Consider the following 14,251-nt stretch of genomic DNA (forward strand, 5'->3'; position numbering starts at 1 on the left):
CAAGTCACTAATACTCTCATTTCAGCGAGCAGCCTTTTGGCTACCTCAGAAAGCCAATTTCCATGGTAGTACCATACAAGAAGCATGGGGGTTTTGTGACTCTCCCTCTATTCACATGGGATTTGCCACTGTATTGCTACATACTATTTATTAAATCTCCTATAAATCTCTCTCAAACAAAACAAACTCATTGTCCTTTCGATTTTAATGCAAAAACATGAGAGGTGTCAAACTTAGCTGAGAGTTTTAGAAAGCTATTAATGAACCTGTTTTGAATGACGTTGGTCTAATGACAAAGTTGTCCGAGGCCCTTTGCAAGCATGTCTCTAGTTCTGCTCTTCCTAATCCTTTGGCTCAACCTAGTCCTCTCAGTGGGCATGATGCCACATTGCAGTAACCTCAGGACATGGCGGCTCAAGAGAGACACCTTGTGTGAAGTGGGAGGACTGAATGAATTGCTTAGAAATTTTCCCTAGGGATGGGAAGGAAGGTGATGGTGGAGGGTCCACATTTCAAACTGAGTCTCACCTACCTCATTGCCTTAAGCAAGCTTTGGCCAGGCCCGCTGCTCTCTCTATGACTATGCGGTACTCGTTCCAAACCAAACCACTCTGGAAGGGGTGGGCTGGTTTCATGGCAGTGGTATGAGCCCGCCATCTCCTCGTTTCCCCAGCAGACCCTGGTCTGGCGTTGCTGGGCTCTGAGCTGCTCCAGAGAGTGAGGCTGGTGGCTGCCCTCCCTCCTCCTCGTGACTGCAGCAGGCTCCTGCTTCCCCTTTTCCCTCTGCCCAGAGCCAGCAACCACAAGCTTCTGTTCTCCCTCTCAGCTGCCACCAGCAGCCATTGCTGGCGTCCTCCTTATGTACAGGGGATGCAGCATGGATCTTTCCCCTCTCGTGGCTACAAGCAGCACCTGTCTTCCCCCACTACCCTCCTCCATGCCATGGCCCTCTCTTTCCCTTTCTCTTTTTGTCCTGCAAGGAGCACCCACCTCTGTATATGAGCAAGAGGGGTTGCTACTTCCTTCCTCCTGCCTCCCCAAACTGCAATTGCTGAGCTTCTTCCCCTCCTACTAGAGCTGGGATGGTCTCCACTCATAATCCTCCCCTTTTCTTCCATCTGACTGATCTTTGTCCCTCTTCCCCTCCTCCCATCCTGCCTTAGTCCTGATGGGAGACGGTAGGATCTAAAACAATCAGCTTGGACAATAAATTCCTTTCTGGAATTGAATAAGTTTGCAAAGTGTCAGCAGAGATCCCCAGGCAGACAGGACCACAGCAGTCAGTCTACATCCTTTTGTTGCTGTTACCATGGCAAAAGACAGTACTTCACCACAAAGAGCAACTTAACCAAATTAGCACATCATTCAGTTGTTCGTGGCCTGCTGGATGTGTTTGAGATGCCTGCTTCACACAATATTTTAATCTAGCTACTATGGAGGTTAATTATCTAGTCTGCCTGTGAGGGAGCTAATTAGAACATCATATGGTTTCTGTATTCTTATCAACTCCAATGGCCTGGGAATAGATTTTAAAAAAAAAGTTCCTTGTTACACTTAATGTACCAGCGTGTACCTCTGTTTAATGTAAGGGATCCTTTATGTAATTCCAGTCTGCTTGTGTCTTCAAAAGAGTAGGTATGAAGAGCTGTTGGAGGAACCTAGAAACACTCTTTGAACACCCTACTGATCTTACACTATTGGAAATATCCTTTCAGTGGTTAAATTGAAGTGCTGGATTGGGACACAACAGTAAACTTCCAGGGCTTTTATCTGCCCATGTGCAAATTCATAACTAGGTTTGTGTTCTGCCTGCAGGATTGTAAAGAGCAAATTGTCAGTGCCAGTGTGTTTGCTGTGAGCTGATCTGCTTGACTTGTAACCAGCAATGAATTATAAAATAAAATAATACTTGCTTTTGCTTTGGGGAAGGTATTGAGACAGTCCATGCCTCATACCCGAAGGCTGACTATAAAACCTTATGGCTTGGAATGCTTTAAAAGTGCTTTAAAAATGCTTCAGGAGTCTGCTTGGTTATACAAAGCAGAGAGAACCAGCAGTGAGGCAGCACGCCCGGTTGAAGAGAACGGTCCTTCCCATGTTTCGTTCACGAAGACCGTGTTTGCGGTCGTGTTGTTTGGTTCCTCTACACGCTCCACGAGAATTATCCCAACGCAAATAACAATGATGATTACGTCCTAGCCGCTATCACGTCACTGCTAAGCAATTTGCCTTAAAGGCAAAAGCAACTATACTGTTTAAAACTAACGTTTAAATATTAGATTTGTGAATGAGGTGCAAGACCTCCATCGTTCTCAGTCCTGTGGCTGAGCCCCTGACTTTTCGAAGCATAAAAGCATTTGATTTAAACCTAATTTACTCGGGGGGTTTCTTTCCTAAGCTAATCAGCACACAGATGCTTTAAATGGAAACTCTCCCCCTTTCTTCTGATAAACATGTGGCTGGTCAAAAGTGTTTAAGTGCGGTGCCCAGTGCTGCCCTTTGGTCCAGGGCTCCCCATGGTAACAGGCAGCTGGTCTCTAGAAAGGCCCTGTGTGCTGCCAGGGGGGTAGTCAGCAGGAGGACGGCTTCTCTGGGCTGTGTTTGGGATTCCCTCATTGTCTCCCAGGCATCAATATTCTCAATGGGATTAGAATGGTTAAGAGGCTAAAGGCTGTGGGAAAACTTTTGCGGGCCATATTTATCTCCTCTGCTGTTGTCTCTTAACGTTTCCATGCGGGGAACAATAGGGTTAAAAAGTAAGAGCAAATGTTTTGGTGGCTTGATTTTGAATTATATATTCATGAATCTACATAATGGCCTTTCGGCTGCGCTATTGTTGCTTAATGCGCAATCTAGGGATGGTGAAAGGGGCCGGGGAGGGGAGAACTGGGGGGACTCAGGGAGTGAACAGGGAAAAGTAAGACTTAATCAAAGGGACTTGACAAACAGTACGAAGCAAGAGGGTTTTTCCCCCTTCTTTACATCGTGCCGGAGAAACAGGTTTGCACTTGATAACACTGATGTTTTTTGTGAAGCTAGTGCTACCTCCAGTGCCTTGTACTGCTTGGTGAGATTATTGGGAAGTAATAGAATAAAGTTATAAGCACAAAGCCCCACTTCTCGGGCCTTTGCCCTGCGCATTGTGTTGGCTTTCCCTGCGTTTCACACGACAAGCTGAGCCCCCTGGATCTGCTGTGTTATACTCCCCGGCAGTTTGGCAGCGGCAGGCTGTGGCAACCACATACCATGGAGAGGGAGGTAGATCGTGTAGAAAAGGGGTAAAACGGCAAGTAGCCAATGTGAGCAGTTAGATGGCCCTTTTCAATGAGAGGACCACAAGAATGTCGTAGCTGATGTGATCCCCACTTATGGTACGGTACTGGGACAGTTCAGTGTCTTTAGTGACAAGAAAGACTGATGCTGTCCTTTCAGTGTCAGTACAGCACTCCAGCATATATCCCCAAGCCATAACTTGCTACATGTATATATTTTAAAACACAGCAAAGATGCACAGATTCAGTCTCTTTCTCCCCCTGATATAACCACAAGATGTATTTATTGCTTATGGTACCTGAAGGCACCAGACAGGATCAGAGCCCCACTGGGTAGGAGCAGTAGAAATTTGCACTGGGGGTAAAGTCCCCCTCCCCCTTGTCTCCCTCTCCAAATTGCAATCTAAGCAGGCACAACAGGCAAAGGACGAGGTAAAACTCTCCTAAGATACTGGGGATTTTCCTAAATAGGCTAAGTGCTGTATTACACTCAGAAAGTAGATCATCCTAATGCTGCATTATTGGAAAATAAAAAAGACTTTATTCCTGCCCCAATTATACCCAAGAGCAATCATGGATATACCCAGCATTAGGTGATTTGGCATGGTGAATAGAACTAATTAGTAAAACATGTATTATAGCCTCCATAATTATCTGGATGTGTCCTGCCTTACTGATTTCTAACTGTGCATATTGTCTGCTGTGATAGCCTCTGGCAGTTGTCCCAAGTTGCAATGATTTCATTTACAAGGGTTTTTCATAGAAACTATTCCAGGATAATTATGACAGGAAAGGGAGGCCCATATATCTGAGCCTTCTACTGTCTTCAGTATATCTTTCCTCGTAGCTCCTGCCCCTCCCATGGTCTGAGAAGCACGATCATTTTCCTTCCATGTATCAGGAACTGTGGCAGGGAGAGAATAAATGCCAGCTTTTTAAAGTTACGCCTAGAGGCTCACCTAGGTGCCCAGCAGGATTTTCAAAAGAGCCTAGGTACCCAGCACTCACTGGTGGAGCATAGAAAAAAATGGTGTTTTGTCTATTTTTTTTTTCATGTAAATGTTCAGGCTTATTTAGGTTTCCTGAGCAAATTCGGTGCTGCACAGAACCCAAAGGAAAAAGCAGCCTCCGTTCTACAGTGTTTACAACCTATAAGGGTTCAAATCTCGGGGCCTTTGCGCCAGCCGCTTAGGGGAAGTAAGCAGGAATATAGTCTATTCTTACTCTGCTGCTCTTGTTTACCCCTGATCACAGCTCAGGTTGTGGGAAGGGCGATTCACTGCTCCTCTTTGAGAGTGTTAGAGGGCTGGAGTGCAGCACCTGTAGTTTTGCTGTGGTCTTTTGTATTGCTTATAAAACCCATTTCTTATTCTTTGGCTAAAGACAGACAGCCTGTTTATCCTTGAATAAACCATTTTATCCTTGTACAAAGTGCAGCCATTCAGGCATCCATTTCTGTTGTACCAGGATAAATCCTAAAAAGGTTCATAGGATAAGGAGTACTAACAGTGTACCCAGGGACATCACAAAGTATGTCTGAATGGGTATCCTGGGATTGCACCACTGACTCAATGGCAGAAAAGCAGCAGCGCATTCAGCCGCTCAGCAAACCTTGATTAGAAAGATGGTGTGTGTACACACTAATCCTGGGATATTTCTGTTAAGGGACAAACACAGGCACAACTTATCTAGGAACAAATGCAGCATCTGTCCCTACCCTCCTACATTGGCCAGGTGATGGCTGGAGCACTTTCCAAGTCCTTTGACTCCTGTCTTGGTTCCTTGGTCTGCCTAGGTGCTCTCCTACTCTTCTGTTGCCTTTTAACTGTCTTCACCACTGTGCTGAGTCCATAGATACCCCATAATGCCCGTGTCCCAATACAGTGTGTCATTGCTTTGGTTTGCTATTTGACACATGGCCTCAGATCTAAATAAACCACTGTGTATTGTGGCCTCAGCTCCTTGGCTCCTTTGTAGCAGGATGTCTGCTTGGCTTGGCATTCTCTTACTTGCTTTGGTTTCCTGCCCACTGTCTCTGCTGGGGTAAAGTAGGCTGCCCTTCATGGGAAGCCAACCTGTGATTCTCTGTCCTGTCAGTCTGCTGAGCTTTTGCAGCATGTAATAGGGAGCCAGAGGCTCCTGTTACTTACGGGGAACATGCATTAGACCAACCTTGCAGTGTGGGCAGGCAGCTGAGCAGAAGTTAGCTGCACTGCTATAAGCAACCGTGGGGCGGATCTCTGGATCAGCTGCAAGTAGCTGGGTTAGGCTGTAGCAAAAAAGGGCAGGCTGGCCATTAGGCAAAATGGAAAAACCTCTATGTGTGGCTGGGAAGCCTCATGACCAGAAGAGAGAGAATGCTTTGGGGGATATAAGCTCAGTGCCTAAAGCAAGAAGACACCATAAGGAAAGGAGCTCCTGGGAAGAGAGGCTGCAGGAAGCAGGCCTGCAGATACCTAAGTTACCCTAGAAAGCTAAGGGGGAAATATGTCTTGTGGTGTGGCATTAACCTAGAGTAGGGATGACGTTAGTCTGCTTGTATTTATGTTGTGTTTAGCTTTGGCTGGAAGACTGGGTGGTGGCTGTAGGGGAGGTCCTGGGGGGCTACCTGGTGGCCTGATAGCATCCCAGCCTGGGGTCAGGGACTCAGAGGGCTGGAAACCAGCCAAAGTTGAGAGGGCTAAGGCCTGTGTAGCGGAGCCGGAGCTCGGGAGGGGCTGCAGCCTAATCGAGGCTGAAAGCCTGGAGACAGCTGGAGGCTGTGAGAGCTAAAGTCTGGGTTGAAGCCTGAGCGAGGCCGAAGCCAGAATAGGATCAAAGGCCCAGGGGCAGGCTCAGCCCAAGGGGCCCCAGGAGCAAAGGTCTGGGGAAGTGGACTCAGCCAGAGTAAAAGGGCTAAGGCTGGGCAGGCTGAAGTCTGGACAACAGTTCAAGACCTGAGGGGCCAAGGGTTGGGCTGGGCTGGGCCAAGGATCCCTCTCCCAATTAATATTGAGTTTAGTGTCTGAGGTTGCAAGACTAAGACTAGCTGGGCATGGGAAGTACCCGCTGGCTGAGGTGAACCGAGGCACCATGGGACAGCCTCCCTAAAGCCATAACTTCCATCAAAGTAGCAGGCAAGGAGGTAAAAAGGGAGGGTACCCCGAGGAGCCGGGGTGGGGCATGAGTCACTTGCCACTAAGTGTCGTCGGGACCAGACCTGCTACACAGTGGTCCCGCCTTGCCAGGTAGATGTTCTCTTCCTATTTTGCATTTCCCATCAATCCTTTTCTAATTGTCCTTACTGCTGCTTCTGGTTTCCCATTGCTTTGTGGGTACCTAGAAGATGTTTTGTGTTCAAATTCCCATTCAGCACTGATTGTTGAAATTCTGTACTGTGGCGCCAGATCTGAGAGCTGGGTGCCCCAAAACTTACAAGTTGCACCTCCGGCTAGCCTGATCACAGTTCCTCCTGAGTGTTTTGCAGGTAGCCCGCCCCCAGAAGGTAGAGCACTAATTTACAGTGACAGTGCACTTCATGTCAAGAAAAGCACAGGTGCCAACCTTTTCCCAGGCTTAGCTTGGGGTTTCGTGAGGCTGTAGTGTACAGGCTCCTGCTTTTGTCAGTCCCTGTACCACACCTCTTTGCATTCCTTTCCTTCTCGGTCAGGTATTTGTGCCTAGCCAGCAGACATGCACTCCGGCTTATTTCAGGCATGCTGCTCTCGCCACGAGTACAGTGCGTGACCCTCTCACAATGTCTTCTCTTAAAACTGCTAGGATTAGTGCCTGGTTCCTTCAAATAAAAGCCAGTCTTTCAGACGGGGCTTATCCTTTGCCTGGCATGTAGATAGTAACCTCCTGTGACCCTGGTTCGTTGTGCTCTGGCCAATCCTGTAGTATGGTTCTGTTGTACAGCCTTAGTTGTGAGGCTGCAGCCTCAACCTGGGACCTCAGCCTGGCCAGTCTATCCCAGGTTACCACTTTACATCCAGATTGACCCAGGCTAGCCTGAAGCCTGCAGCAGGGCCTAACCCTCTACCTGTTTCCTGTCACCGGAGTGGCTGGTCCGGGTCAGAGGACCCGCCCCCCGATAAACCCCCGTACAAGAACAGGCAGTGTTTAGGCAGCAGGACTCAACTTGGTTCAAGACTGCTTTCCCATTCCCTACAGCGTGCTTCTCAACTTTGCTGTCTGTTTGATCTCCCAGCTTCTTGACTCAGCTCACTCCTAGACTCTTGGATTCCTGACCTAATTTATCCTCAGTTCTGCTCACCCATCCTGGCCCTGGTAGGTACCTCAGTCTCCCAGTGGTCCCATACCCAGCAATGCGTGTGCTGGCATGACATCAGCACCCCATCCTGCTTACTGCTTTGTAGCACTGCTGGGAGCCCCACCCCGCATCAGAAATGCAAAGTTGTTGTGACTGTTGATAAATTCTGCTTCCTTCAGAGCCATCCACGGTGTAGTTTGGGATTAGAGAGTTCCTTAAAACATATGCGTCATTCAGAGCCTTTAATTCTTTGACAATACGCAACAAAATAAAATTATTAAAATTTTTTGAAAGAAGGTTTAGGATGCAAGTATAATTAAGGAAACCTCAGGACTAAACTGTAATATTTCCAAGGGATGACTGATGTTAGTAGAATATAATTTCTGGATCTAACAAATATGATGACTTTCAGGCTGACTTAATTTTTGTTGTTTAATCATTGAATGAGACTTCTTGTAACTAACTTGTAACCTCTTGTAATTTTCTGGAAAAGGATAAATGCCTCCTTGGCAATACTTAAGAGAAAACATATGGACAGACTTTAAGGTACAAAGTCCAATGGGCTTGTCACTTGGGGTTTAAAAAAATGAGGTCAAAATGATTTTTTTCAAAGTTTTTAAAAAAAACGATGGGTAAAATATTTTGGAGAATAGCAATTTGCTTGTGTACTTCGTGCTGTCTATTACATGGATATTGACTTGGTTCCCCTAATGACTGATTAAGCAGAAGCAGAAAATAATAAGGAAAAGAGAAGCATACACCATACCCACGATGGCAATGATTTTGACAGCTCTTAATATCAGTGTGCATTTTACTTTAACGCTGGAAAATAATGTGGAAAGTGTAAAGCGTGTATTTGTATTGCACTGCAGGGTGCACTGTGATGAGTATTGGTAGTCTCATCTGATTGCCTTTATTTTTCTTAGGCTTGCCTTTCAGAAAAGAAAATCATTTTAAGAGGGACTTTTCACTGCAGGTTGTTACACAGAGTAGCACCGGATTGCTATCCTCTTAGATCACCTCAACTGCATTGAAAATAAAGACAACAGATTTCTAATTCCTGTCTCCCAGAAAATTATTTCCAAGAGGAAGGGGTCATAATTTAAAGAAAGATATAGGAAGGGCTTTATTTAAGTGATTTTGTTTAAATGGTTGAAACAATTGCTGTGGGCCAGCCTTTAAATGAAAAGCACAAGTGCTTTTTCTGACTAGACATAAGAAAAAAGTTCTTTACAGCGCATGTGTCCAGGGTCTGGAACAGACTCCCCCCAAAGGTGGTGCAAGCACTTACTGTGGACTTTTTCAAAAAACATCTAGATATTTTTCTCGCTGGGATCACTTGATCCCAGCTGACTTCCTGCCTATGGTGGGGGGGGTAGACTTGATCATCTCACGAGGTCCCTTCCAGCCCCTAATGTCTGTTAATCTATAAAGCACTGAAAATGAAGACACATACCCTGAACAGGATCTGCAGGACTATCAAGTCCAGTTCAGTCCCGTGCATTTATGAGTGAGCATTTTCCCAAATGGATCTGCTGGAACATTCTTGTTATCTCCTCTGAGAAGAGAAGAATTGCCTTTTACTGGGTCAGGCCATATTATCCTGGATTTTTTTTTTAGGGGTGCACCAATAAAGATTTTCTTGGCTGACACCAATAGCTGATTATTAACCAGCCATATCAGCTGATACCAATCCAATAACCAATTTGATGCTGGAGGCTGCTGGAGTATACCCTGTGTATTGTGTGAGCTTTAGTTCAAGCACCATCACCACCACTTTTAAGCACAGGTATGCTTTTAAGAGGAGGACAGCTGAGCGGGGCAAGGGCAGATGTGGGCTGCCTGCTGTGGGCTTGGGTGCTCTCCACTCTGCTGCCTTTGCCCCAGGAGCCTGGCACAACACTGCTGCCAGGTGTGCAGGGGACAAGTGGCTGGCATGGGGCTCCCGAGGGAAAGGCAGCAGAGCAGAGAGCCCTGAGCCCACAGTGAGCAGCCCACATCTGCCCTGTGCATAAATCTTGGGGGCGCATGCCCCCGCATGCCTCCCTTGGGAGGTGCACACAGTGGGGAGCCACCCCCCCATGCTCCCTAGGTTAGCCACCTGTGGCTCCATCCCACTTCACTCCTGGCCCCAGGTCCCATGCACCACCCTGGCTGGGCAGCACCCCCAGCCCCTGCCCCTGCTGCACTCCCTCCCTCACTGTGGGGCCCTCAGTCTGCCCCCCACCATGCCCCTCCCTCCCCTGCATCTTGCTCCTGGAAGCCCCAAGCAGGATGCTGCCCGCTTGCAAGGGGAAACCTGCCATTTCCTGAGGGACCCCAGGCACTGAGGGGCTCTGGCCCCGCAGGCAAGAGGGAACCCAAGCATCCAGGGGCCCTGGCCAGAAGGCATAATTCATTATATTTATTGGAGAACATTAGCAGCTACAACAGCTAAAAAAAGTCAATAGCCAATAATGTAAATTTCCCTTTTATTGGTGCTGATCCAATACGCAATTGATATGTTGGTGCACCTCTATTATTTTTCCACTGTTCCTCTCTCACTTGCAGCCTCCAGGTCAGTGAAGTTGTGGTTCAGAGGCTGTATCCCTAAATCATGGGCTGAATAGCTACGAATGTCCTCTGCCTCCATAAATATGTCTAATCCCTCTCGTGTACCACAGCCACAAAACACAGCTCAGTAGGAAAATGGAGGGACAAGGACACCGCCAGTATGGTTCATTAAAATATACTCAGATGGTCCTTAGAAGTGGACAATGCTCATCCCTGCAGAAAGCAGTAAGCCCTTAACAGTCCTTGCCCATTTCACCTGTAGGAATACTTCTTCCTGACCCCAATTCTGACAATAGGGGAGAAAACAAAGTCTTGCAAGATAGAACAAATATAAAATATCCTAGTGTACCGCTGCTTTCTGTAATGGACAATTTTGTGCTATGTTGATTTTAAACAACTTCAAATTTAACAGTAAAAAATCTCCCTTTTTGTCTTTTCAGACTACAAGAAAATTCCCACTGATTTCAAAGGGCGCATCCCTGGGCTACAAAAGAAGAGAGTATTATTCCTGCAGAATAAGAGGTGACTTAGCTGGGGCATTTCTTATATGTGTTTTGCATCATTAATATGACGGCTCTCCACTTGAAGTTACCTCTGTGGCGGAATGCCGGGCTAGCGATTCCGGCACCGCTTGGGGAGCCGCGGGCTTTACGGAGCGGGCGAGCACGCGGCTTGTGGGATGGGATCGGAGGTAGCTTTATGACCGCCTTCGAGGTTCGCCGAGTTGGTGCAAGTAGACGACTTAGAGTAAGTTGTTAGTTTTCTATAATAAGTTTGTAGGATGTCTGTTGGTTCACGGGGTTCTGGAGTAAGCCCTTGTGTTCTAACCCGATGGGCTAGATGCGGCTGCCAACTCCTTAAGTCCCAGAACTGGTCAACAGCTCATTGAGATAGGGTGTTAGTGGTAGAAGTTATTACGGAGTAAATATAAGGTAAAGTAAAAATTTGTTTTATTCGCTCACCTGGGCTCACCCTCTTACGAATAAGAGGGGAGACCGGCTGGAACGAAGTTGCAGTAAATATAAGTATAGGAAGCGTAGATATGCTGTCTAAACTACAAAGAGAGGCAGTCAAGAGGTGGAGTCTCCGATGTTTCTTTAGTATGCCAGATACAAAGGGGGTCTGTTGGCCCACAGGGTTCACTAGCAAGCCCTTGCTTTCCATCCCTTGCGGGATGGGTGCGGCTGCTCACTAGTTAGTCCTAGGGCTGGTCAACAGCTCATAAACGGGATGGTGGATACAAAACTGTAACATGGTGAATCGTTGTCGATTGTTGGATTTTCAAGGCCTTGGTTTTCACTGGGATACACCCGGGCAGAGAGCTGAGGACCGGCTACAGGGTGATCAAGCCTGAAGGGTCGTCCAGTCGTCGTCTCTGCTACTTCTTGCCTCTATGCCTCTTTATAGATGTTGGTTGGACTGCCTCTGTGACACTAACTATGATATAAGCTAAGCATACAGGGATAGGATAGTTTCTTTTACATAATAGTTACTAGGTAGATTTTCTACATAAGTTTCGTTTCTGCAGGAATGACACTTATAGATAAGAAATGAAACTTACAAAATACGCATGTGCAGCTTAATACAAGCGTGGGAAAATATAAAGCTTTCATTTTGATTAGAAGCCAAAACTACAAGGTCACATAAATGTGAGAGCGCTGCGTGGCAGTTATACAGAAATAAAATAAAACATTTACAACCTCCACAACAATAATTACAACAAAAGGTATTTAAAACTGCCCTGGTCTATTCATTTTGTTTGTCATTTTGTAAGGTTGGCCCCAGATATCAGCACAATAGTGATGGTTACACACACGCCCTGTTTTCAGAGGCACTGAAAATGTTCAGATGAGCTTTTAACTGTATTACCAGTCAGATAGCAGAATGTAACTTTTAAAAAGATTTGACTTCAGCAAACTTTGACCCCAGTTATTTAGTGAAGACTCGTGGCTGCAACATAATTAAGGGCATGCTTAAGAGTGAATGAGTACAGCCTAGGCTTTCTACGTATGTACACAGTTTCCCTCTAAACATTTAACATACTAACCAGCAGTGGTCTGTAAATAGCTCCAGGTACTGTTGTATCCCGCATGCTGCATGTCTGTATCTTGCACTGAAATACAAATATACTCATGCAGTGTTAGTGACTGATGAGAGGGTTTCCAAAGCCACTCAAGTGACTTAAAATCAGTGGGATTTGTGGTCCTAACCCTCTTGGGTACTCTCTGAAATCCTAGCTTGAAATTTTGACACGCAAGTCTGAACAGCCAAAGATGTGGACCCTGCACCACCTGTTTCTTTTCTCTTGTACTAAGTTAAATAGGCCTGCACCTGTTTACTCCAGTTCTAAATGTGGTTGCTCGTAGTTGGTGGACTGTTCATTTTTAATGCCTTTCATTTCCTGTGTAGTAGGACTAATTCCCCATCATGCAAAGGATTCTGTACTGAGACACGGGCCCACCCATCCAGAGTCCTAACCTTTGGATGCCTTTATGGTGGGGCCTGTTACAGCTATGGGGAATACCAATGCACTGTGATATTAAACTGTTTGTTAGAGTAGAACAGCCTGTGCCCGTGAAATATATGTTTGAAAACTATATGGGGTTTGGGAATCACTTCAGAAGAACACGTTTTTAGAACTCCATTACTGCAGCCATGCCATGTTTTACAGTTGTAGCCTAGTGCTGATTAATGGGGAGTGATTCCTCCGCAGCCCTTAACCTTGAGTTCTTGAATCACTGTGACACATCTATAAAATACAGGAGTATCCTGCCTTTTCCTACCTCTGCTCTACCCACTTGTAAAGAAACTTTTTGAAGTGGAATAAATATTGCCTTGATTTGTATCTCCTCTTGAAAATGCTGAGGAGAACTGGGTGAAGAATGGTGAAAAAACCCCAAGTAATGGTATTTTCTTTAAATGCTTAAGTTCATTGAACAGACTTCATTATTCTAACTGGGCCCCCAATCTAGGAGAAGAACAAAAACGTATTAATTGAATAGTTTCTTTTGAAAAGGTATCACATTGGTTGAAAGATTATTCCGTGAATACCAATTCAATGAGACCTGGTATTAATGTCGAGTGGCTGCTTGTCGTAACTGGAAAAGCAAGACCTTTCCTCTGGTGCAGTTGTGTTCCCAAATCCCTTCAGATACAGTATTTGCAAACTTAATCAGGAGCAACAGGGTTTTCTCATGACCTGCTGTATAGTTTCCTGCCTGAATGGGCTGTTGTGCTAGTACATCTGCAAGTAACTTTGGCTTCAACATAAAGAGCTCTGTTCTGCCCTCCTGCCCTTGTGTATTTCACACTGGTGCGTAGAAATGGCACTACACATCTCTCCCTTTCAAGTTCCACCGAATGGTTCATTTTCTTCTTTATTCACTGAAGATTTAATTACCCTACACATCAAAAGAAGAATATTCCCCAATTACCATCCTCCCTCTTAGAATTTAGTTGCTGTGTGTCTCAGGAAACTTGCCAAAATATTCAGGGACAGGGGAGGGAGAGGCATGTGTCCAAACTAAGAGTTGTGAGAGGAGGGGGAAGGCACAGCTACTGGCACAAGCAAGCAAGCGCTAACGTGTTCTTCTCTTTCCTATACACGTCCATCTGTTAATGGCCACAAGAGACGTGATTCGTTTTCACTCCGTGTTACTTTGGTGTGCGTGTAGCCATGGAAGAAGGCAGGCATAAAAGCTAGCAATTTGGTAGCGTTCCCTTACAAACCTCATAAATGAAGCTGCACAAGCTCTAATCTATTCGTTTAATGCTACTGCAACATTTTTGTAAGTTGTTAGATGCCTGTGGCTGTTAAAGATCTTTCTTGAACTACCAGCTGGACCTATAGTCTTTGCTAGTGAGTAACAAATATTTGGCCTGATCCAGACCTCCTTGATAACCATGGCAATAGAAAAGCTTGGATTTCAGTGTGATACGGCTTTTGAGGTAGTATTTCAGATAATGAAATCAGACCTCTTCTTTCTGGCTTTGTCTCTATAGCCTCACACGCCTTGGGGGCCTATAACTGCTGAACTAAAGATTTCTGTCTCCTCCTGCCTTAGGCTATCTCCTTCCACCTTGTTGCGTCTTCACCTATTCCTTCCAGATCAGTTTTTTTTAATCTTCTCGTCATTGCCTCGGTCTACCTCAAGGTCTGATACCCTCCACCTCA

The 14,251-nt window shown here is 45.9% G+C and overlaps 1 long non-coding RNA gene across 1 annotated transcript in view; it reads left to right on the plus strand.

Moving 5' to 3' along the window:
* The window catches only part of LOC149860050 (uncharacterized), a 62,835-nt gene that overhangs the window by 11,614 nt on the left and 36,970 nt on the right, over positions 1–14,251 (plus strand). The window contains exon 2 of the long non-coding RNA XR_016443427.1: positions 10,518–10,599. This is a non-coding gene — a long non-coding RNA (uncharacterized LOC149860050). The remainder of the gene's footprint in view (positions 1–10,517; positions 10,600–14,251) is intronic.

The sequence above is a fragment of the Crocodylus siamensis genome, chromosome 7, assembly GCF_052110815.1.
Source record: "Crocodylus siamensis isolate JL-2025a chromosome 7, ASM5211081v1, whole genome shotgun sequence".
NCBI lineage: Eukaryota > Metazoa > Chordata > Crocodylia > Crocodylidae > Crocodylus > Crocodylus siamensis.